The 26,174-nt window shown below is 45.6% G+C and overlaps 1 long non-coding RNA gene across 1 annotated transcript in view; it reads left to right on the top strand.

The window, feature by feature from the left end:
* LOC138581851 (uncharacterized) overlaps positions 1-20,616 on the top strand; it is a 42,328-nt gene extending 21,712 nt beyond the window's left edge. The window contains exons 2-4 of the long non-coding RNA XR_011304824.1: positions 3,956-4,002; positions 4,264-4,431; positions 19,313-20,616. This is a non-coding gene — a long non-coding RNA (uncharacterized lncRNA). The remainder of the gene's footprint in view (positions 1-3,955; positions 4,003-4,263; positions 4,432-19,312) is intronic.
* Positions 20,617-26,174: the final 5,558 nt, after the last annotated feature.

Genomic DNA, 26,174 nt, shown 5'->3' with positions numbered 1-26,174 from the left:
CCCCACATGTTCAGCATACCACCAAGATGACAGATGCCACTCATTGAAGCAGCCCCACAGACCAGAACCGGATAACATCATCAAAGTAATCATGAAGAGGCAACATGGATGAATACACACATAAACACTCACACACATGTAGATGCGTTAGTAATGAAGCACACACATTCCTGAACGAAGTTACGCAGACACCTAGGCTGCATTACTCTTAGGCACAAAGAACATGCTTATGACTCACTTGACTAGGTGAATAAGTATACATATAAACTGCTTACTGACACTTACACACAAATAACATGACCGGCAAGGAAAATAAAGTTTCAAGTTAACAGTAGATGATAGGGCACCTGCAAGAGTAAAAGCTGAAATTCCTCAGAAATGCGAGCAAAGAAACGTAGGTTTGTGGTCACTAAACATGTGATCTAAACCTGGGAAACAAAGCCCATTTATTCGAGGCCAGACAGAGACTGTTGTTCCCACCAAACTGAAGACAGAAGATCCAAAAGTAACACAGCATGACGTTGGAAGCTAGAATGTCCTTGGTCATGGCCAGAGGAGTCAGAGAGTGGTAACCTTATTGGGAAAAGGCAGCACTCTGGGGTCCTCCTCCAAACTCCCCATTGTGCTCATGTGCTAGTTGCTTTCCCAGGCTGAGAAGGCATTTAATAGCCAATCCTTACTCGCCTCTAACGCTGCTCACAATGTGTTGCAGCTCACAACACACCAGCATGACATGATCTCACTTGAAACATATTGTAGGTGGTCCCAGGTGGAGTTACCCAATATGGCCGGACCAATTAGATCATCTAACCCCTATCAAATGTATGTCTATCTATACTGTTCACCCAATCCATTCTCATCTAAAGGTTTAGAATGTATCTTTTGTTGGTAATGTCACTGAGACTGAAAACCACCATGACAGGCCTGTTACAGTGGGAGAGAGCTTTGGAAATCATGCAATGTCTGATTCTCAATCCCCGTTGCAACAGCTTTTAATAAACTGAAAGATTTGTCACATTTCTGGACTTTTGCGTGTCCGATTGTGGGGGATTTTCTCTGGCCCAGTTCCTCGTCCTTAACTTCATATGCTAGCAGAGGGGATGGTTGTTAATGCCTTCAGCAAAAATGCCCTCTCATCCACATTCCTGCCCCCTCCCCTTGGGACATCTAGAAGATCAGAAGGTGGAGTGTCAGGCTGTGGGGGCTACAGCGGCACCCGAGGGCTTCAGCAGATCCACAGAGTTGCGAGTCCAGAAATCTGACAAATATTGGGGAAGGGTCATTTTTGTTTGTGATTCATTTTGTGTTATTGTGAAGGATCTGTGTTTCTCGGCGTTCAATAGGTTTTGGATGAAAAAAGACAATACAAAATATACCTGTTCTCTAGGCAGTTATACTTAGTTTGCGGATAAAAAAGAAAAAAAGACAATAATAAGGATATCTGTTTTTTAGGCAGTTGAGCTTGTTTTACGGATGATTTATGTATGGATGCCTGTGTCTAGGCGTTGCTTAGGTTTCCGAAGGTGGTTTCTTAGTTCACCCCATGGAGATGTATTCTTATAAGCTGCAGTATAGAAGAAAGACCTCATGGTTTTGGTATTCCCTGTGATTTGAGAGGCAGGAAGACGGGCGTGTGTTATGTCATTTGTGTTGCTCTGTCTTGGGATGTCATAATAATTGCAAACGTATTTGAAGTATTATGGGTTTTCTTTTGAGCTTGTGATGTCATGAATAAGGTTGATGAATAGGACTTTATGCGTTTATGTGGGAGCGAAAGCCTGCAGTAAGGGCACAAGCGTGGTGGTAAGAGAAAAGAAAGAAAGGAAAAAAAGAAAAAGAGAAACAGGAAGTATTTTGAAACAGAAGGCAATGGTTTTTAACTGTCAAAGATGAGATGGTATTTAAATTGTCAAAGAGTGTTATGCCATTTGGGTTTGGCTCAGGGAGCACGTTGAAGAATGGTGGACTGGCCTTTAAGGGCAGAAGTTAAAGTGAAGGTGGCATGTTTTGGAATGCACCCAGATATGCAGAGAGTGTGTGCTGAGGAATGCAGCAATTGTGTGTGTGTCTTCTTTTTCTTTCTCTTTTGTGCTGTGGTTGTCTGTCTAATATATGTGTATTGAGCATTTTGGTGGGTAATTGAAGTGTGATACATGGGCCAACCCCCCATGAAGCAATGTTTTTGAGTGTCATGGGTATGGGAGAAGCAACACACATTGGGCCTTATTACAAGTCTGGTGGTAACCCTGCCGGTAAAACCGGCAGGTTGCCGCTGGACTTGTAAATTTTACCGGCGCCTGGCTTGCTGGTAACACCAGGGGATTCCAACCCTGCTGGTCTGGGAAGTCAGGCGCGGGTAAAATATTAGTTAGACCACAGAAGCACCGGCACAGAAGCACCAGCACTGTTAATAATGGTGCCGGCGCTTCCGCGAATGTCTGCATACCATGGCCGATGTGCCCGGCAGTCAGACTTGTACTTTGATGGTCCATAAACAACGGTGCCGGTAAGCTTACCGGCACCATTGTCTTTGGACCAGCAACATTGTAATGAGGCCCATAGACATTTCAATCTAGGAAAAGAATATTTTTTCTTGTGAATGTCAACTTTGATTACATGTCAAATGATGGCAATACAAGTATTTATCCATTAGGGAAAAAAAGCTTTAGACCCAGCCACTGTATGGCTGGTATTAAAATGCAAGGTAAATGAAGCATGCTTTACTGGAAATTATTGGTTGTTAACTTACATGTGAAGCTGACATGACAAGCCCGGAAAGGTGGTCTGGGGGATAAGGACAAATGTAAATGGCAGAGGTGCAGAGAAGGGAGTCTTTGGAAAAGGTGGGATTTCCGGACCTTTGACAAGATAGGGAATGGTTGGAATAAAGTGTAGTGTGCTTCTTATAAGATGTGATTGAGTAGCATAAGCGAAGAGGGCTATGAAGTAAGTTAATTAAAGAGGTGAATCCCTTTTAGTGGTGTGATCTGAGGCACATAAGGTGAGCACAGTGGAAAATAGAATGGAAAAGCATGAGATTTGGACTAGAATATATAGGAATGAGTGAGGTTATAGATGATATGTATAGGTGTGTATGTATATGACTAGTGCAGATTGTTAGATAAGACAAAGTCAAGGATTTGAAATTCTTATCTATACCAGGATGCAGCAAAATCTTGTATCTAGTGAGCAAAGTGATTTTTCACTGACATTCCCAGTGGAGCAAGTATTAGGATGGTTATGATGAGATAAATGTATTGTTAATGTAGGGCTTTAAGTGGGCCAGGGCCGAGCCCCAATGTATCTAAATGCTGCCCCAGAGCCAGAACTCATTGGACTGTCTATCCTTATTGAGGTTTTAACTGAATATTTGGATAATAATGTTGGGTTTTGACAGCTAAGGTCATTTTTGGGGGCGGCTGGACTGGTACCTTCAACAAAATGAGGGCAATGAAAAGAGAGTATGTTAGTTGATGTTTGTCAAATAATGTATTACGGTGGTGCTATTAGCGTATCCTTGATTGGCATGGAAGAAAAATGGATTAGCGTTTAAGATTGTATGAGGTAAGGACACCTTTTGGTTTGGGAGTTGGTTAACATGTGGATGTTTATATGGATTAAAATTGGGTGTGCGTATTTATGACAGTGTTAACACGCTTCTTTAAATTAGAGTTCATTCCCTTTCATTGGACACACACACATCGAACCCAGCAGACAATCCATTTAATCACACAGGTTGCTTTTTGGTTTTCAAAGCACACAATAAACCAATTGTTTGGGATTGAGCCAGACATTCTTTCAAGCATTACCTCTGTGTCATGACTCATTAGGGTTGGAAGGTTTGGCATGCCTGGAGAAACCGCCATTAAAAAGTGCCATCACATTTTCTTCCACTTGCTTGCTAGCGGGCTACTTGTTTTTCCAAAATGACGTCCTTCTCTTCGCCATATTGCAGAACGGCTGCAACAAGCAGACACTTTGCAACCCTGATCTCGGCTTTGGGTAAGATGCTAGTTTCTTACTTCTTACCGCTTCTTAGCTCCTTGCCTTCATTACCTTTTGTTTCCTTTGCCTCCTTGCTTGCCTTCACCCTGCTACCAATTTGTTTCCATTCTGTTTTGACTTGGTTCTTCCTGTTCTGGGTGTTATGCTGTCTGGATCCCTGGAATTATTCTATTGGAGGTACTTGCTGCCTCGCCTATCCTCTACCATTGGATCCTTGCCTTACGACTGAATTTTCTGGCTTTTTTCACCCTCTTTTAGGATTACAGCTGGAGAAACACTAGGTCCTGCTGTTATGCCTAGCGGACAGAGTGGCTTCTTCCAGGGGCAGACCTTTCCTCTTCGAGTGTCGGCGATTGGGACGAAAGAAAAAGCCTGTTGTTACCTCTCCCTCCAAGGAATCATCGGAGTCAAGCTTTAAATCTGCAGGTGAGGAAGAACAAGACATTTGTGATAGATTGTAACACCTTGAGGAGATGGCAACAACAGAGCAGTTGCATGAACTTGTGTCTGTAGTTCAAGGAATTAAAGTGGAAGTTCAGTCACTGAAGGCTGAGAATGCCGTACTTAGGCAGCCCATGACAACTCGGTGGGGGTGGGGGGTCATTCCATGGATCTGCCACCCTGGGTGCAGCAAGTTTGAAGGTTCCCCCAAAATACTTAAAGAATTCATAGATGCATGTATTGTCTATTTCACCTTTTATCCTACCACTTATGCCTCAGGCAGATCTAGAGTGGGGTTTATGGTCTCAAACATGACAGGAAATGCCTTGGCCTGGGGAACCCCGGTGGTGACTTCAGCCAGTCCCATTTTGCAGGATTACTCGGCCTTTATCACTTCTTTAAGACAAGCCTTTGAACATCCTGAAGTGGTTTTGGTGGCTTGTGAATCCCTTCTCGATGTCAGACAAGGAACCATGGACCTTCTGTTGTATATTTCCACATTCAAACAAATTGCTAAAGAGGCTGAATGGCCAGAAGGAGCATGGTTCAGTGCTCAGGAGAGGCCTGAACAAAGACATTAAAGATGAGTTAGCCCGCACTCTATGCCCAGACACTTTATCAGATCTGATGTCCATGGCTCTTCAGGTGGATTATAGACTGTCAGAAAGAAGATTGGAGAAGAAGAGGAATAAAGGTCCTGCTACATCACTGCCGACGGGACTTACTCACAATACCGTGGAATCCCCTCTTAAAGAAGGACCTATGCCGATCGGATCAGTCCGTGAGCCACTTACCACTACTGAAAGAAAAAGGAGACAGGATATGGGTTCATGCCTGTATTGCTGTTCCAACACACATCTACTTCGTGATTATCCAGAAGTGCCACTTCGACGCCAGGGAAATGACAGACCCCGGTCATAGGAGGCACCACCATCCGGGGTGTCTTGAAGTGTCTCACTGTTTCTACACTGTCCCTATCAGGAAGATTGGATTCCTGCTTAATGGTAGTTCCCATATGCCTTCATTTCGGAAAAGGTAGAAAGATTCACACTTCGGCTTTGCGGGATAATGGGGTTGCAGGAAATTTCATGGACATCATCTGGGCAGAGAAGGAAAATCTTCCTTGTTGTCTCAAACCCATCAATCAACCCGTGGAACGACTTGATGGTAAACCTATTTGCAAGCAGTGGCGTCCATCTTTGAACACCATGAAACCATTAGTTTTGGCATAATCAGGGCAGCTCATTTTCTCATAATACTAGGCATACCCTGGTTATGCCTGCACAATCCTGACCTAGATTGGGCTAGGAACACTCTTCCATTCACATCTGATTATTGCACTGTGCATTGTCTACCTGAATGTAAAGGCAGTACATTCACTGCAACACATGTGGCCACACAGCCTGCAGTCTGTGAGATATTTCAGATTCCTGAACCTTACAGGGAATTCGCTGATGTCTTTGAAGATTGAAATCCGAAAGAACTACCCCCTCATAGGGCAGAAGACTGCGCTGTTGATTTAGTTCCGGAAGCAGTTATGCCTTTATGCAGGATGTATTAACTCACACTTCCAGAAAAAAGTGCCTTGAGAGAATACCTTGATAGCAACTCACAAAATGGACTTATCAAAGAATCCAGATCTCCTGTGGGGGGCCTCTTTGTTCTTCATCCCGAAAAAGGACACTAAGGAATTGAGGCCATTTATCGATTACAGAGGACTGAACAGGGTTACCATTCGAGATCGCTATCCCTTGCCCCTCAATAAGGATGTTCTGCAGGGGTACAGGGGGCCTCCATCTTTACCAAACTTGATCTCCGAGGGGCTTATCATCTGCTCCTAGTGAGAAGACTAGACAAATGGAAGACAGCCTTCAGGACACCTTAGAGGCACTTTGAGTACCAGATGATGCTCTTTGGCCTGGTCAGTGCCCTGTCCATTTTTTAATGCTTCATGGACAGATTGTTTTCCGACCTTCTCTTCCTTTCGGTGATAATTTACCTAGATTACATTTTAGTGTTTTCAACTTCCAAAGACGTCCATCGGCTTCAGATCAAGGAAGTTTTGAAACTACTTTGTGATCATCCTATATTAGTCAAACCAGAGAAATGTTTGTTCAAAGTTATCTCAGTCCCCTATTTAGGATTCATTTTGTCTGAGAAAGGCATTGAAATGGACTCTCGAAAAACATCGGCAATGTTGAAATGGCCAACACCTACAAAAATTAAAGATATCCAACGTTTCGTAGGATTGGCCAATTTTTATCGGAAATTCATAAGAATTTTTCGGAGACCGTCCTTCCCATAATGGCATTACTCAAGAAGGACGTTCCTTTTGAATTGAATCCTGCAGATCTCATGCTTTTAATCTCCTGAAGACCAGTTTCAGTTCGGCACCCATACTCAAACAACCGACTGGACACAATCTTTCATTATAGAAGGCAGCCAGAGCTGTTCTTAAGCAAGTTATCTCAGGAAAGGAGCATCCCATAGCTTTTCTATCCCGGGACTTCAAGCAGCAGCAAAACAAACTACTTGGTATTAGAAAAGGAGTTGTTAGACATAAGATACGCTTGTCTGGAAAGCATCACCTGTTGATGGGAGCGACACATCCTTTTGAGATACGTACAGATCATCGCAACTTGAAGATGTTGCAACAAATGGATTGCTGTAATGCCAGACAAGCTCGCTGGGCCTATTTCTCCTGCTCAATTCTACTTTCACATCACGTATATACCAGGGAATGAAAATGTTTCGGCTGATTCTTTATCCAGGGACCCTGCTGTGATATCTGACTTACAACCCCACAAGGAATGCTTACTTCCAGGAAATAAATTCTTGCTAGCAGTTACATCATTTCTTCAAGATGTCAAAGAGGTGTCTTTAGGTTATCAAGCACCTAACACCAACACAATATAGCCACTCTTAACTAATCGAGAAGGTTTGTTATTTCATGGTGAGAGTCCTGTGGTACCTTCATGATCCCTTCAGAGACAGGTCATGGCTGTCATGATGCCTACCCCCGAAGCATCAGGCCAGGCCCAGCACCCCCGGGAGCAGGCATCACGCCCCCGGGTAAAAGCCCAGCGGCCCTTTATAGGAGCTCTTTGGACTCTGTCCTGGCGCCGTTGGCACCAGGCTCATGTTGGGCATCAGTCCTGGCGCCATAAGCGCCAGGCTCATAAGGGGAAGTGTTTGGTGCACTTACCTGAAGCAGACCATGCTGCACACTCATCTGATGCAGACCATGCTGCATGAAGAACCAAGCCAAATGAGGCTAAGGAGGAACTATTTTTCCGATTGAACTATTTTGTTACTTGGGTCGGGCTGTGGAAGAATACTCACCTGGAACTTCTTCCAAAGCTATTTAAGCCACGCCCGGACAGCCACACGTGCTTCGTGTTGTTCTGCATGCCAGCAGCTGAACGCTCACCGTGTCTGCTCCTGCACCTGGACTCCAGCCACGCCCGCCTCAAACCTGGAACACCTGTAAGGGAATAAGAGAAAAGAAAGGTGAAAACCAAGAACTTATTCAACCTTCTTACCTGCATCCGGAATCTTCACGCCAGCATTCCTGAAGGAAGACTTCCATTTAAAAGCACCGCGTTGCTCGCTGCAGCGCCGTGCTTCACTCACCTATTCCCGAGACGCCGCCCGGCTCTATCACGGCTCTCAGCACCAGTCGCCACATCTCTGCACCTAGGGGAGAGAAGAAGAGACAAAAGGTGAGCAAGGGAACACAAGAGGAAAGCCGAATTTTCAGCCATATTACTTACCGGCTTTTCTTGGTGAACAATTCCACATCTCGGGTCGGCACCAGAAGCAGGATGGAGAGTTCATCTTTCCAAACCATAAGGTGAGCTTAAACCGGGGGTTTTGGAGGAATCAGAGAAGAACGAAAGGGGGAAGGGGGGGAGCAAGCACACTATTCGGCAGACAGTTAATCCCCTTTCTCATCTGCAGAAGGATAATCCTATGGGCCCGACAAGCAAGATTTAGGGGTCCTGTTCAATTGGTGGTCCGAATTCTGCGCATCACGCTTGAAGAGGCCACAGCAACCCAGACCAGACCAGCACCTCCTTGGGAGCCAGGCGAGCGTTACAGAACGCAAAGCCTTCCTACAAATTCCCACCCAGGCGCTATGGAAACTTCCGAGACTGACCAGTTGGCCCAACTACTGGGGGAATTACGGGCCGAAGTACACGCCGCTTGTCAAGAAACTAATGCTCTCAGGAGGGAAGTGATTGTAACAAAGGAAAAAGCTGATGACCTGGCTAGACAGCTTTTGCAAGGTCAAGCTGGACAAACCCCTTTACCCGGTTCCGGAGGGAACCCCGCTCCTGTGCTTTCCAGTAACCCGGTGCAGATAAATCTACCTGGAAACATGCCGCTGGCCCCACCCGAATGCTTTGCTGGGGACCCCAAACGATTCACCGTATTCATGAATCAGTGTCATTTTCATTTCCTGTGCAGACCTGGGGCCTTCCCTAATGACCAGACCAAGGTATCCTTTGTATTGCCATATCTCAGCGGCAGTGCTGCCGATTGGTCAGTTCCACTGGTAACTCAAGATGACCCAATTCTTCATGATTTTCAAGGATTTCAAGCAAGCATGGAAAGGTTATTTGCTCGTCACTCCCAGGGGCAGGCTCTAGATGACGAACTTCTATCTCTGCGACAGGGCAATCAAGACCTCCTTTCCTACATTGCAACCTTTAATAGACTAGTTGTGGAAACTGGGTGGCCAGAAGATAAAAGAATCACGTTATTTTATCGAGGTCTACGCAGAGAACTTAAATATGTCCTGGCCCAAGTTGTAAATCCGCCCCAAGAATGCTCAGAATATATAGACTTAGTGGTCCAATTGGATCACAGACTGCAAAACAGAAAAGCTGATCGGTCCAAGTTTGAGACCTGGGTGTTAGTCAAGACCCACGCTAACCTCAAGGGGGCTGAAGCCCCTGAGCCAATGCAAAATGGAGGAGTTAAAGGACCTTTAATGCAAAAGAAACGTGAAAGAAGACGGCAGATGCACTTATGTCTTTATTGTGGATCCTCTGGACACTTTCTACGAGATTGCCCGGCAAGGCCGCCCAGGAAGGTGGTAGGAGCCGCTGATAAAATCCATGAAACCTCTGTATCGGGAAACGACCCCGCCCGACAAGCGTAGGGGTCCACTTGCCGAGCTTGAAAACAAACTCTCAGACCTCGCATTTCACTGTGCCGATGGTCCTCGTAGATCCGGAACAGCCTAAACGGTTGCATGCAATAAAGGCATACATCGATAGTGGGGCTATAGGAAACTACGTGGATCGTGAATTGGTCTCCAGGTTTAACCTTCCCCTGCGTCTTAAAACCAGCAAAGATGTCATCACCACAGTTGATGGAACCGAAATTGCCTCGGGACCAGTAACACATTCCAAATCTGAGGTGACACTTGTAGGTCCGGACGGCCATCGGGAGGCAGTTGTGTTTGATGTAATCAAGGCTCCACAGTTTCAGGTTATTCTCGGAATCCCTTGGTTAGAGACACATAATCCTCGAATTGATTGGCGAGCAAAGAGAATAAACTTTCCGGAGTGTGCACGAACCTGCTACCCAGAAAATCTGAAGATCAGTCTAGCATCAGTAACCTCTGTTTCCATGCAACTACCTCCGGAATACCAAGACTTTCAGGACGTCTTCCAAAAGGAGCAGGCCAACACGTTACCTCCTCACAGATCGTACGATTGCCAAATCGATCTGGTGCCCGGTGCACAACCCCCTTGTAGCAGGATTTATGCCCTTACTGAGCCGGAGAATCTGCATTTGAGACAATATTTAGACCAATACCTAGCCAATGGTTTCATTCGCCCGTCAAAGTTTCCGGCATCCTCGGCTTTGTTCTTCGTGCCAAAAAAAGAAGGCGACCTTAGAACATGTATCGATTACCGTGCATTGAACCAGATAACTGTTAAAAATCGTTACCCTCTGCCTTTGATCCCTGAACTCCTTGACCAGGTGAAGGACGCTTGCATATACACCAAGTTAGATCTCCGGGGGGCTTATCATCTGGTACGAGTAAAAGAAGGCGACGAATGGAAAACGGCCTTCCGTACAAAATATGGACTATTCGAATACCAGGTGATGCCTTTCGGGTTGTGCAACGCGCCTGCTGCCTTCCAATTCTTCATGAATGATGTCCTTCGGGAACTCATTGATGTCTGTGTTGTCGTGTATATCGATGACATTCTGGTGTACTCCTCTTTGGAATCTGATCACAGAAAACATGTCAGGTCCGTCCTTGAGAAATTGCGGCAGCACAAACTGTTCGCAAAGCTGGAAAAATGCGTTTTCCATACCACCGAGGTTGAGTTTCTAGGATTCATCCTGACACCTAAAGGGGTCCGAATGGACTCACGGAAAGTGGATGCCATCCTCAAATTGCCATCACCTAGTTCGGTGAAAGGTGTCCAAAGCATGCTAGGTTTTGCCAATTTTTATCGCAGGTTTATCCCGGAATTTTCACGGGTGGTGCAACCCATCACTGCACTCTTGCGGAAAAATAACCGTTTTGTATGGACCGAGGAAGCTGAACAGGCCTTTCAGGAATTAAAAGCTAAATTTACGTCCGCACCTATTTTGAAACACCCGCGTCCTGATCTCCCATATATAGTCGAAACCGACGCATCCAGCTTAGCCATGGGAGCTGTCCTGTCTCAGAGAGACCCCGAAACCAACCAACTGCACCCCGTAGCATTTTGGTCCAGAAAGTTCTCGCCGCCGGAGATAAATTATGCAATCACTGATAAGGAATTATTAGCCATTAAGTCCGCCTTTAAGGCTTGTTGGCATTATCTTCTTGGCGCCAGGCATACCATCACCGTGATCACTGATCACCGAAATTTACAATATTTACAAACTGCCAAGGCTCAGTCTTCACGACAGCTCCGATGGGCTTTATTCTTTGCTGAGTTCGATTTTGTAATCACCTACCATCCCGGATGTAAGAATGGCAAAGCGGACGCGCTATCTCGAATTGGAATGAGAGAAATGGACACAAACTCAGAACCTGTGCCGATAATTCCCGAACAAAGAATCTTGGGGATAACCACTTTACAAACCCTTGAAGACATTCAAGCACGGGTAAAACTATTCCTGGACTCTTCAGCCTTGCAGGATTGGATTAAGAGGGGATCTGCCTTTTCAATCAACGATGGCTTACCTTACTTCCAAGGACGTTTATTTTTGCCAGAAAAGGAATTGCAAGAACTGGTTATTTCCCGTCATCACGTTACTCTGATAGAAGGACATCCTGGCATTGCCAAAACAGAGGAAAAAATTAAACGACAATTCTGGTGGCCGTCCTGGCGAAAGGATATTAAATCTTTCGTGATGTCCTGTGGAGTTTGCGCCCAAAACAAAGGTCAAAAAACAAAACCCGCCGGTCTTCTTCAACCCTTAGACATTCCACCAGCACCTTGGCACACCTTGTCACTAGATTTTATCATGGACCTGCCCTCTTGTAATGGATACAATACTATTCTGGTTGTGGTGGATTTATTTTCCAAGATGGCCCATTTTATTCCCTTGAAAGGATTACCTTCAGCTTTTGTTCTTGCCAAGGAATTCCTAGAAAATATCATCCGTCTGCATGGATTCCCGTCCATACTAATCTCCGATCGGGGAAGCCAGTTTATTTCTCATTTTTGGAAAAAGTGTTGTCAACTGGCACAAATCGACGTAAGACTCTCAACCAGCCACCACCCACAGACGGATGGTCAAACGGAGAGAACGAACCAGACCCATGAACAATATCTACGATGTATGTTGCACCAATCGGAGAGTAATTGGAAGGATATTTTATGGGTGGCTGAATATGCATACAATAACACGATACACTCTGGAAGTGGTCAGAGCCCCTTTTACACCCTATATGGACATGACCCTCGTACTTCAGACTTGGACTCGGCTTTGAGCCTCGAAATGCCCTCAGTGTACCATTTGCATTCTACGATTACTCAAGCCTTCAAGGATGCTACTGCACACTTGCAACATGCGAAAGGGAAATGCAAAAAGAATGCGGACTTGCATTGAAAGGAGCGCCTCCATACCAAATAGGGGATCAAGTATGGTTGGCTACCAAACACTTATCGCTCAAGGGACCTCGGACTTTTAATCCAAGGTATTTAGGCCCTTACTCGATCAAAGCTATAATTAACCCAGTGGCAGTCAAGCTAGATCTACCAGCTAACATGCGGATTCATCCCGTTTTTCATGTGTCGCTTTTGAAACCAGTGCAACCAGGAACCAGATTAATAAAGCCACCAGAACCAGTCCAGATAGATGGGGAGCCTGAATTTGAGGTGAAGAACATTTTGGACTCTAAGATCTCAAAATCAAAACTTTTCTATCTAATTGATTGGAAGGGGTATGGGCCTTAGGAAAGATCTTGGGAACCTAGCGACCACGTACATGCACCTCGGCTAGTAAAAAGGTTCCATTGGAATTTCCCGAACAAACCGAAACCTCCTGGGGAAAAGACCTTGGGAGGGGCCTTGGGGGGGAGTGCTGTCATGATGCCTACCCCCGAAGCACCAGGCCAGGCCCAGCACCCCCGGGAGCAGGCATCACGCCCCCGGGTAAAAGCCCAGCGGCCCTTTATAGGGGCCCTTTGGACTCTGTCCTGGCGCCGTTGGCGCCAGGCTCATGTTGGACATCAGTCCTGGCGCCATAAGCGCCAGGCTCATAAGGGGAAGTGTTTGGTGCACTTACCTGAAGCAGACCATGCTGCACACTCACCTGATGCAGACCATGCTGCATGAAGAACCAAGCCAAATGAGGCTAAGGAGGAACTATTTTTCTGATGGAACTATTTTGTTACTTGGGTGGGGCTGTGGAAGAATACTCACCTGGAACTTCTTCCAAAGCTATTGAAGCCACGCCCGGACAGCCACACGTGCTTCGCGTTGTTCTGCATCCCAGCAGCTGAACGCTCACCGTGTCTGCTCCTGCACCTGGGCTCCAGCCACGCCCGCCTCGAACCTGGAACACCTGTAAGGGAATAAGAGAAGAGAAAGGTGAAAACCAAGAATTTATTCAACCTTCTTACCTGCATCCGGAATCTTCACGCCAGCATTCCTGAAGGAAGACTTCCATTTAAAAGCACTACGTTGCTCGCTGCAGCGCCGCGCTTCACTCACCTATTCCCGAGACGCTGCCCGGCTCCATCGCGGCTCTCAGCACCAGTCGCCACATCTCTGCACCTAGGGGAGAGAAGAAGAGACAAAAGGTGAGCAAGGGAACACAAGAGGAAAGCCATATTTTCAGCCATATTACTTACCGGCTTTTCTTGGTGAACCATTCCACATCTCGGGTCGGCGCCGCATCTTTGGCAGGTACCGCACCCCGGCCCCTCTGGGGAAAGGACAAAAGATATTACTGGGGAATTATAAAGACATTTAGAGGGGTCACCCTCATCACTGACTCACCTGATTTTACCACCGGCAATTTAAACCCTCAACGCATCGCCTTTGTTCTGCACCTGAAATAAAGGACAGAAAAGACAACATAAAAGGAGGCCAACACTTGAACTTTTACATCTTCATACTTACGGCGTATTGCTCAGAAAAGTCAAGTGGATGTGCCAGCGCCATTCTGAAAACCAGTGAAGTAACTGGACGAACGCGCGCCCCTGCACCAGAAGCAAGATGGAGAGTTCATCCTTCCAAACCATAAGGTGAACTTAAACCGGGGGGTCTGGAGGAATCAGAGAAGAACGAAGGGGGGAAGGGGGGAGCAAGCACACTATTCGGCAGACAGTTAATCCCCTTTCTCATCTCCAGAAGGATAATCCTACGGGCCCGACAAGCAAGATTTAGGGGTCCTGTTCAATCGGTGGTCCGAATTCTGCGCATCACGGTGAGCGTTACAATGGCTTGGTGTCATGATTCTATAACTGCAGGTCATAAGGGATATGCAGCCACACAAGACCTGGTGTTACATTCTTTCTGGTGGCATTTGGTCAGAAAGGATGTTAAGGAATACGTGATTTAATGTTCTGTGTGTGCTCAAGCCAAGCACAGCACCTCAAAACCCATCAGTTTATTAACCCAAGAAAGTATGCCAGCGCTTCCCTGGAGTCATTTGTCTACTGACTTCGTGGTGGATTGGCCCAAGTCTCGACAGTCCACTGCTATCATGGTAACAATACACTCTTTCTGTAAAATGGCAAATATTTCTCTGATACCGGGACTACGTACTGCACAGGAGATGGCTAAGGTTTACCTACAAGACATGTTCCGCATTCACAGACTCCCAAAAATCATCATATCAGACTGAGGTTAACAATACAAATCCTCATTTTGGTATACCTTGTGTGAACTCTTGGGTATACAACGCTCTCTATCATGCGGCTACCACCCACAAATCAATGGTCAAACAGAACGGTTAAACCATACCATGGAACAATATCTACGCTGTTTCACCAATGTTAAGCAAGACAATTGGGTAGACATGTTACCAACTGCAGAATTCTCATACAACAATGCCATTCATACTGCCATAAAGATGAGTCGTTGTTTTTGCACTCACAGATACCAACTTAGATCCTTTCCATGTGGGCCATTCCTCTCTCCTCGTTTACCGTCCATCGATTCTTTATTGGATGACATCTCACCGAGACAAAAACTGGACTACGAACATCTGGAAGAAAACAAGCAGAGGAACAAGAACTATGCTGACAAACATGGCAGTCCGGTTCCCACTTGGAACGAGGACAGTTTAGTTATCCATAAAAAAGCTTCCAAGATGGGTTTGTCCGTCTAAATTATCTCCACAGTGCATCGGCCATACAAGATAATCATGGAGATAAATCCTGTAGCCTTCAAATTACTTCTGCCAAAACATCTCTGCAGAAACTATACTGTTTTTTCACTCGTCATTGTTGCGAACTTATCATCCTGATGACTGGAATTGCAAAAGACTACCAGATCAGTCCATACACCCTGAAGATCCTGAAGAATACAAAGTATCCAGAATAGTGGATTCCAGATATTGCAAGGGTGCTTTACAATATCTTGTGCACGGGAAGGAATTTTGAACCTCCCAGGATTCTCTGGATGTAATTGCACATGTGAAAGCTCCCAAGTAACTCCGACGTTTCCATCGACAACATCCTGGTAAGCCTGGAACGGCGAGGATAAGAATGGGGCATACTGTTACATCTCATCAGGGATGGAAGGCTTGGCATCCCTGGATAAACCGCCATTAAAACGTGCCATCACGTTTCCTGCCATTTGCTTGCTAGCAGACTAATTGTTTTTCCAAAATGGCATCCTTCCATTCGGCATATTGCAGAACGGCTGCAACAATTGAACGCGTTACAACCCTGACCTTGCCTTTTGGTAAGACGCTAGTTTCTTACTTCCTACTGCTTCTTAGCTCCTTGCCTTCATTGCATTTTGCTTCCTTTGCCTCCTTGCTTGCCTTCACTATGCTGCCATTTCCTTTCCATCCTGTTTTGACTTGGCTCTTCCTATTCTGGGTGTTACACTGTCTGGATCCCTGGAATTATATCGGAGGTACTTGATGCCTCGCGTCTCCGCTACCAACGGATCCTTGCCTTACGACCTAGGTTTATTTTGTGCCGGGTGGCTCCCCCCTCCTTTTTGAGGATTGCACCCGGAGAAACACTAGGTCCTCCTGTTATACGTAGTGGACACAAAGGCTTCCTCCAGGGGCAGACCTTACCTCTTTGAGTGTCGGAGTTCGGGATGAAAGAAAAAACCATGAATCTCTCTGTCCAAGGAATCATCTGAGTCAAGCTTTGAATCTTCAGGTGAGGAAGAACAAGACATGTGTGAGACTCTGAGCATGGCATTAGGATGTTTTTTGAAGGACACTACATTGCGTATAAGGTGGAATCACAGAGGGGAAGGGAGAAACGCTTTTGATTTATGAAGTGAAATCACTTTTGGAGTTTAAATGCATTGCGGGATGATCATTTGTAAAAAGGAGATGCTTGCCCAACATTTCCCCACACTCACATAATGAGACAGGAATGACTTCAAGGGTCAAGACAGGGCCACGCTGACACATACAGGAGTAATTATGAGTAGTGAGATGCCCCATATATAGATGCATATAATTGAGCTGTGCAAAACATAACAGGACGATCAAGAGCATGTAGGGGAGAAAAAGAAAGCGAGCATTTAAGATTAGAACACATTTTTCAAGCATGCAAAAAAACAAAACAAGGGAAGGACATAACAAAAGGGGGGGATACCATACCCTTCACATTACAGTGCACAGTACAGTGCATAACCACATGAACAATATGCCCAAGATCACACAGTGTCTGACGCATGCGCCGGAGTTGAACCTACATCACAGACAAAGGTAGTCACTGCAGGCACCAATGCAAATGCATATGCGCACACAGGACAGGGGGTGAAGCGGCATTGAGGGGAGACACATTTCTAGCAGAGCATGTCCTTTTTACTCCATTCATGTCAGCATTCTATGGCTAGAAGATTCAAATGAGAGTGCCATTAGAATGGGAAGTAGTTCCCCATGAAGTATACACAATGTGAGCCTGACTGGTAGGGACAAAGGGCAGACTATCACAGGTACCAAGTGTTTTTTTTTTAATTCAGATGAAAGGCACGCATGGAGAGGGAAGATTGACAAACGGCTACGAGCGAGCTCAAGAGTTGCGATGGTGAGGGAGGACAGAGTGACTTCACATGGGGAAAATAATGAGAGAGTGTAGTGGGGAATGGAGACACTTCGTGATAAAGGGCAGGCCGGCTCAATTGATAGCTAGATGCGCGTTTGTACCAAATAAAGGGGTATTTAATATAAGTTTTGTGCATCAATTAATCTCTATCACCAAGGCACCATGACCCTTCACAACATCTATGCCACTATCCAAGCCTGGATGGCAATCAATGGCCTGTGTCTTAACGGGGAGAAGATTGAAATCCTCATCCTTGGTCTAACAAACACAATAACGAAACTAAGCCCCCAATGCACCAACTTCAATATAGACAACACTACCATCCCTGTATCATCCACCGTCAAGACTCTAGGTGTTCACATTGACGCTAATCTATTGATGGACAAACAAGTCAGTGCCATAGCCTCTGCATCTGCATTCAGCACCAAACTCATCAATGGCATTAAACCATACCTATCCACCCCCAACCGCCTGGCCATAGCAAGAGCAACTATAGGCGCCAAACTCGACTACTGCAACACCCTCCTAGCTGGCACCTCCGCCAAGAACATTCAAAGACTGCAAACCACACAAAACAATGCACTCAGAGCCGCGCTGAGCATCCCTAGAAGAGACCATATATCTCACGCCAGACGTGAAGCACATTGGCTCCAGGTCAAAGACCGTATCACTCTGAAAATCCTCACCATCACACATAGATGTATCTACAAAACCGCCCCAACATACCTATTTGAAGCATTATCCAGGACCACATCCACTCACCCCACCAGAGCCCAGTACACCAACCAGCTACACTTACCACACATAAAGAGAGCTACAGCTGGAGGTCTAGGCTTCTCCTACATTGCACCAAAACTTTGGAACTCTCTCCCGGCCACCCTTAGAGTTGAAACTTCCATCTCTGTCTTCTGCAACAAGCTCAAGGCCACTTTCCTCAACTTGCCTTTCCCTGGCATCCTTGATTGTAATATAATACAAATGTATATCTATATTGTAACCTGTACATATATTACCAATGACTATATAACTATTTTGTACCCTGTATATATATTGCTAATGACTATGTAACTAAGCTTTGTACTGTAACAAGTGCCACGATGTCCTCGGACTGATGTGCGCTATATAAATACGAATAAAACAAACAAAATTAACAAATATAAAACAGGGACAGGGAAGATTTGGCATCAATATTAAGTACATTGCGAGCTGGTAGCACACACGATGCTCACACATTGAGGAGGGCAAAGCTGTAGTGGTGGAAAGAGAGAGCATGGTGCACAAAATGTGTGGAAATAGAGGGGTATTTCATTGGGGGGTTTTGTCCGTTTTTCCCATTATTGGGGGCTGCGAGGGAGGGCAACATCCATGGTACAGAAGGATTTCCCCCCTACCCCCGATACCAGATATCCCTGCAACATGAGTATAATAACAGATTAAGTAGCAGAAATCAGATATTTAACTGAACACAGAACAAGGGCCAGGAATGAGGGGCTGCTAGGGGAACGCACCAGCCAGTAAAGAAGCAATGTACCAAAATAAGTAGCACAACATTTTTAATATGCTTAATGGACCTTGGATGTGTCGTAAGGTTTAGGAGTCTCATTTTTCCATATGGACTCATTGGTGTAGTACATCAATGTAACTGGAAGGAGCAAATGAAGGGAAGGTGAATAGGGATAACAGGCAGGTACTGGGGAGGTGAAAGCAGTGTGGGAGGTCCTCCATGGCAAGAGAAGGAGGTGCAGGTGAATAACAGGTAGAAAGTGAAGAAGGAGAAGAGGGGTTTTGAATAGGAAGCATCTTCGGTACAGGGAAGAGGTACAGGTAAGGCACAGTACTTAGAAGGTGCCCATCAACAAGAAGAAAAGTATCCTTTTTATGAGATGTAGAAAATGTAAATCTATAATGAAATGTCTTGCAATGGTTTTATGATGTTTGAAACTTAATGGATGTTTATGTGAAATATAGGGTTAAAGCATTTGGGGAAAGGATAGAAATGTATATGTTAGAGATGGTAGGCAACCTTATGTGCAAATATGTCACACCTGCATGCACATGTACGTACATGCGCTTATTTCAGCATCATGGGAAGATCTCTTAGCATAGGGGAAGGTTAGGGAGGTACTAACAAACAACAGTTATGTTTTGCAGAGACAACACAGCAAGAGAAGGCAACGGCTGCAACGCAACACAGCACAAAGAAGGTGAACAAGAGGAAAAGGCCAAGACAAAGACAGCTCATGCAGGCCTGCCAACAAAGACATGAGCAGAGGAGGACAGGTTCACCGTTGTTGGAAGAAAATGAAACTTCTTGGACTTCACATAAAAGCAACTGCCATCGCATTGGCCAAGAGCGCAGGAAGTGTCAACCCGTCACAGGAAGGAATCGCAGAGCGACGAGGCAAAAGCCCAACATGCAGGAGAAAGTACTCATTAAAAGGGGAGTAACATTCTGTCCATTACTTCAATATGACTTTTTTCCCCCGTTTGGTCTCCAGAGGACATAAATAAAATCAGCTCCTGAATGTGCCAAGAAGAGGAGCAGAAGTGGCAAGGACTGGAAAATGGTTCTGTCAATATGGTTTCAGTTTTGTTCTTTGTCCCGCTCGTGCGCTTAAAGGAAAATGGGACAGCTAATGCTCCAGAGAAATTAGGAGAGCAACAACATAATGCATGGCATTAAAGGCAGAAGTGGATTGGGAAGTGGGCATGTGAGATGTGAATTAGATGGAAGGAGTAGATAAATAAAAGGAAGAAGTCATTAGTAGAAAGTACTTAGACAATGGCAGGATGTAATAATAAAGAAAATGTATATACACTTTGAGAAGCTCACCCTGTTTTCTCTGTATTTCAGGTGCAAAGGGACTTTTAACCAAATATCAACGGGGGAATGCGCAGCCCACAAGCAGAGACAGAAGGCCCTATCACCCCAAAGGCTTATGGGTCCTGGCCTCGGAAGGCCTAATGCCCAGATGTCACGAAGTTGGGGCACCAGGAAAAGCCCCCTAATTGTGTGCTCCTCCATCCCTGTATCCTCCCATACTCATGTTGTTCCCATGCATTGCCTGTCCTACTATTGAGCACTTGAACTCATTGAAGGAGTGTTGGACCGATGAAAGGTTCCTGGATGTGGACCAACTCGCAAAGCTATGTCAGGGGTGACTTGCAAAAATATACATGGTGTCGAGGCAGAAGACCAAGGGGACAGGGACAAGAGAAGGAACTTTGGGGTGGAGAACAAGATTACTTTGGGGTGTCAACTTTTCAACAAAAAAAAAAGAAGATCCCTACCAATGGATTGTTGGGTCCCACTAAAAGATGTTGGAGTGTCGCTTAGGTGGCCTCCCCAGTGATTGTGGTGGCAAGGGTCACCCGTTGTGCATTAAAGAGGGACATAAATAAATAATGGACACATATGAAATGACCTTATGCACACTTGCAACATGTGGAATTGCACTGCTGAAAAAATGGCATCTAAGTTGTTTCTGTATTCTGCTGTCTCTACTTCTTTACCTCCTAAGTAGTATGTAAAGTAACAATGCTTTCTGCATGCATTATGCACATGAAAGAGAATGGGTCAGGTATGTGTTCTCAGAGTTATTGAAGTAATGACCTGACCCTTTGCTAGTATTGCAAAAGAGATGAAGCAGCTCCAATGGAGCATCATTACCAACTTTAAAAACATGAGTGCTTGTATGACCAATTTGGCACACACAACTAACAGTATATATAGTACCAGCACATGACCCGTGTGGGGCAGAGGCTTCCAGGCCGAGAGCACCTAAAGGACTTCTGTGGCGGTTCCAGAGGAAGCAGGCTACACTACGATGAATGACGCAGAAGATATTACCCCATGAAGACAGTTACATGAAACATGGTCAATGATAGAGGATTTGCTGAAATGCAGATGCCCTTATGCAATACCTGGTATGAGAGGAGATGCAGCAGTATTCGTAGACCACCATTGGGACTATAGTTCACATGCAGATGCCACCCAAATAGAGGAGGAGTATGTGCCCTTGTGCCATTGAATACACCTGCATTGATGTTGCCCCAGAAAGCTGAAGCTGAACACAGTGAAGAGGAGGAGGTGAACTGGAGCACTGACAAACTCAGAAGGAGCTTAAGAAAACTGAGGGGGGTGGGCATGGTGTGGACCCACAAGACACCCGTCCTTGGGGAGGGGCTTTGAGTATGTGTGGTCCATATATATGGACCAGAGGGGGGATTATAGTGGGAGCGCCAACACCCCCCCATCGCCAGCATACAGCCAAGATGGCAGATGCAACTCATTGAAGCAGCCACACAGACCATAACTGGATGATATCATCAAAGTAATCATGAAGAAGCGACATGGCTGAACACACAAACACACACCATAGATACGTTAGACATGAAGCACACGCATTGTGCAAGAAGCTATGCAGGCGCTTAGGCCGCATTACTCTTAGGCACAAAGAACATGCTTATGACTAATTTAGCTAGGTGCATGAACATACACATGAACTGCTTACTGACACTTACACACAACTAACATGACCGGCCATGAAAATAAAGATGGAAGTGACAGCTGCATTGAAATGAATGGAAGACACTGGAGAGGCCTGACAAACTGATTTCCCTGAGAAAAGCAGACCAGGCTGGCAGTGCAGTCACTGTGCATAGCTTTGCCAAGGACACCAGGAGAGGGAAAATTTAAAGTTAAGAGAAGAAGATAGGGCACCTGCAAGAGCAAAAGCTGAAAGTCCTCATAAATGCGAGCAAAGAAATGTAGGTTTGTGGTCCCTAAACATGTGATCTGAACCTGGGAAACAAAGGCCATTTATTCAAGGCCAGACAGAGACTGTTGTTCCCACCAAACTGAAGACAGAACATCCAAAAGTAACACAGCATGACGTTGGAAGCTAGAATATCCTTGGTCATGGCCAGAGGAGTCAGGGAGTGGTAACCTTATTGGGAAAAGGCAGCACTCTGGGGTCCTCCTCCACACCCCGCATTGTGCTGATGTGCTGGTTGCTTTCCCAGGCTGAGAAGGCCTTCAATAGCCAATCCTTACTTGTCTCTAACGCTGCTCACAGTTTGTTGCAGCAGCCACTCACACTGCACCAGCAAGACATGATCTCACTTGAAATATAGTGTAGGTGGTCCTGGATCATCTATCCTCTATAGAATGTATGTCTATCTATGGTGTTAACCCAATCCCGTCTCATCTGAAGGTTTAGATGTATCTTTTGTTTCTGATGTCACTGGGGTTTACAACAGGCCTGTTACTGTGGGAGAGAGCTTTGGAAATCATGCAATATCTGATTCTCAATGCCTGTGGCAACAGCTTTTAATCAACTGAAAGATTTGTCAAATTTCTGGACTCTTCTGTGTCTGAGTGTAGGGGATTTTCTCTGGCCCGGTTCCTCGTCCTCTACTTCACAGCCATTTTCTGCTAGCCTCTTGACAGCCCACACTTTCTCTGTGCGCTTTTTGCATGTTGCCACAGATTTCATGCCAGACAATCATGGCAAGGAGAAGGCAAAGTCAAGCAGAGATTCAAAATCTTTCCTCAGCCAAAAGCAGTATTAGTTTAGCCTGCTTCCACTCGTGGGCGCACTTCGTGCAGTACCATGAGTTTTATGCCGGATAGTCACACTACGGAGAAGACAGAGACGGAGTCAATGAGGCATTTGCAATCTTTCTCAGTCAAAAGCCCAAAAGCAATATCACGTTAGCGGTTAGCCTGCTGACTGCCCGCACTTTCCCCAAACTTCCTCTCTGGAAAAAGCTTTGTTAATCGCACCCATGGTGCTTTGACTATGAATTAATACTTTATTAATTAAGTGATATATTGTGACTTTCAATACTGATGTCCTCAAAAGACGTGTGTCCCAAGCCTGCTCTGCCTACAGACCTATGCTACACTTCACTAATTACATCTAATAGGGGCAAAACATTTCTGGGATTTCTTGTGGTCTTGTGCAGAAGGGATTTGACCTAGCACTGCGGGCTGGACTGCCCCTTTTGTGGTTGGATCAAGCCCAATTGGCAAAGGTATTTCCCCCCTATCTAGTGGACAGGAAAAGAGAGGATTGTGTGATACTGTTGGTTGTGGTTTTGTTTGAATAGAGACAACAGACAAAAAAAAAACAATGCCATACATAGCATCAGGAGCCCCACGAAGAGATCTGGAGTGCATTGGCTTGCGAGTGCGCCTATCAGGGCTTTTGGCAGCAAGAGCAAATTTGTTAGGGGTTTAGTGGGCCATTTCACTAACTGGCCTACCCCGCATTATGATGCGGCAGCGCGACCAGTGGAGAAGACCTGCATGGAATTTGCATCATAGTCCGGTGCCACTGTGCTGTCTTTGGATATTAACTACATGGAATGGATAATAGAAAGGGAATCCAGGCAGTCTTTGTGTTTCGGTGCCATCATCTCCTCCAAACAGTACACTGCTGTGCGTGCATGTGCACACGGCAGATATCGGTAGTGGCAACCGCCATGAATGAACACAGTGGCCACCATTACCTTGGATCCCCAGGGACTCCGCCTGCCCCTTTTACACTTAAAAGCCAAGCAGTGTCCATAGGTCTCCATCAAAATAGCGATGTGGACAGAGAAAACCAAGCAGCTTTTACACTTTGTGAATGGCATGGATGCGTAAAAAACATGCACAGCGTTTGTTTCTGTGTGTTTATTTTCATCTGTGAGATTTAAAGTTACAATCAAAATGACGGTGTAAGTTGCCTGAGATTCAGTTTATCATGGTGGTGAATTTGGAGAAAGTGTTGTAAATCTCCCCCCGTCTCACCTGTGATCGGGATCTCCCTTGTTCGGCCGCAGGACTCTTCCTGTGGATGGTTCGGGTCTTGAATAGGCTCGCCCGAGCCTCGTCAGGTTGCAGGACACGTTCAGAGTTCCGGGACGTTCGTGGTTCTAGGGTATCCAGGATAGCAATGAACGAGTAAGTAGGGGGGGAAATCCAGGAACAGGATAAAAGGCAAGGAAGGAAGTAAAAGGATCAAAGGAAACTAATGTAGAGAGTAAACACACGTCGGGTCACTACCGAAGATAGCGTTGAGACGCGCGGACCCGCAGGGGCGTGACCAATTTATAGTACTTGCCACGACGTGAAAGCTAGTGCGTAGCATGGAGCTTGGTTCGGCCATGTTGGGAGGAACAAGGAGTACAAGCCCTTCGTGACAATGACCATGAGGTCCAGAAGGGGCAATTTCGCCGGGTCATGACAGCATGCCCCCTCCGAAGACTGGTTCCTCCAGGCTTGTCTGGGTGAATAAGATGGAATCTTCTGAGCAAACGAGGGGTCTTTAAATTAAAAACTGGTTCCCATGTTCTCTCGCTAGGGGGGGTAGCCTTTCCACTCGACCAGATATTGTAGTCGACCCCTCCTATACCTGGAATCACATATCCTGGACACCTCATATTCCAATTGGTCGTCCACAACAACAGGTGTGGGTTTGAAGGGTTTTCGAGTAGAACTAATGTAGGGTTTCAACAGGGAAGTATGGAAGACTGGATGCATCTTCTTCCAGGAATCCGGGAGCTTAAGTCGGAAGGAGACAGGATTGATGATCTCCTTTATAGAAAATGGACCATAATAGCGAGGAACTAATTTGTTTGGTCGTAGATGTCGAGGTAACATTTTCGAGGCTAACCAGACTTGATCGCCAACTGAATATGAAGGTGATGGTCTTCTCTTAGAGTCCGCATATCTTTTGGTTCGAGTCTGGGCCTGTCTTAACTGATCCTTGACCTCTCTTTGTAAGTCAATCAGCGTCTGAATCCAAGAGTCAAGGGTAGGTACCAGAGTAGATTCTGGAAGAACTGATGGTAAAACAGACGGGTGATAACCTTGACTGCAATAGAAAGGGCTGATCTTGAGAGCTGAATGATCTGAGTTATTGTAGGAGAATTCGGCTAAAGGTATAAGGAGAGACCAATCGTCTTGAAGTTTGGTGGCAAAACAACGAAGATATTGTTCCAGGGTTTGATTTACTCGTTCCGTTGCCCCATTGGTTTCTGGATGATAGCCTGAAGAAAGGGCACGTTGGATTCCTAGAACACGACAGAGATGTTTCCAGAATTGTGAAATAAACTGAGGTCCCCGATCCGAAATAATCTTCGAAGGAAGGCCATGAAAACGAAAAATATGTTCCAGGAAAATTCCAGCAAGTTCTGAGGAAGATGGTAGTTTATACAATGGTGTAAAATTAGCTAGATGAGTGAACAAGTCAATGGTTACCATGATGGTTGTATATCCTCGGAAGGTGGTAATTCAACAATGAAGTCAGCGGCAATAACTTCCCAGGGTCTGGTTGGCAACGTAGGTTGTAGAAGCAGACCCGCCGGCCTCTGATTATCGTATTTGTTCTGACTACAAATAGCACAGGTCTTGATGTATTGAACTACACTGGACTTCATCCCTGGCCACCAGAACTAAGACGGAAGGTGTTGGTTCCTCCTCGATGGCCGGAGTGAAGGGTATCATGGCATAGATTCATTACCTTCTGTTGAAGTTCTTTTGTCGGAATGACCACTGAATTGTTCTTGAATAAATATCCTTCCTTGATTGTTAGACGCCAGGGATTTTTCTTCGATATGTCCTTCCAGAGTTCAGATAATTGAGTCTGTACTTTGATTTCTTCCAGGAGATTGATCGCTTGAGATACAAAGATTGTGGGTGGAAACATTTTAGGATAGATCTTATCCTCCAAGGGAACGTAGTCGGGACGCCGAGAAAGGGCATCGGCAATCAAGTTTTGCGATCCAGGAACATGTGAAATTTGAAAGTGATATTGAGCAAAGAAGTAGGCCCATCGAGCTTGTCTACTGTTCCTGCACTCCATGCATTGTAGGACCTGAAGATTTCGATGATCAGTACGGACCTGAACTGGATATTTAGCACCCAGGAGTAGATGTCTCCATTCAGTGAAGGCATGACGAATAGCCAATAACTCCTTCTCCAGAACTGAGTAGTGAGTCTCGCTGGTGGTCAGGGTCCGTG

The sequence above is a fragment of the Ambystoma mexicanum genome, chromosome 3q, assembly GCF_040938575.1.
Source record: "Ambystoma mexicanum isolate Mex_15411 chromosome 3q, UKY_AmexF1_1, whole genome shotgun sequence".
In the NCBI taxonomy this organism is placed as follows: domain Eukaryota; kingdom Metazoa; phylum Chordata; class Amphibia; order Caudata; family Ambystomatidae; genus Ambystoma; species Ambystoma mexicanum.
Note: the sequence above shows the minus strand (reverse complement) of the source record. Positions and strands in the feature narration are given on the sequence as shown.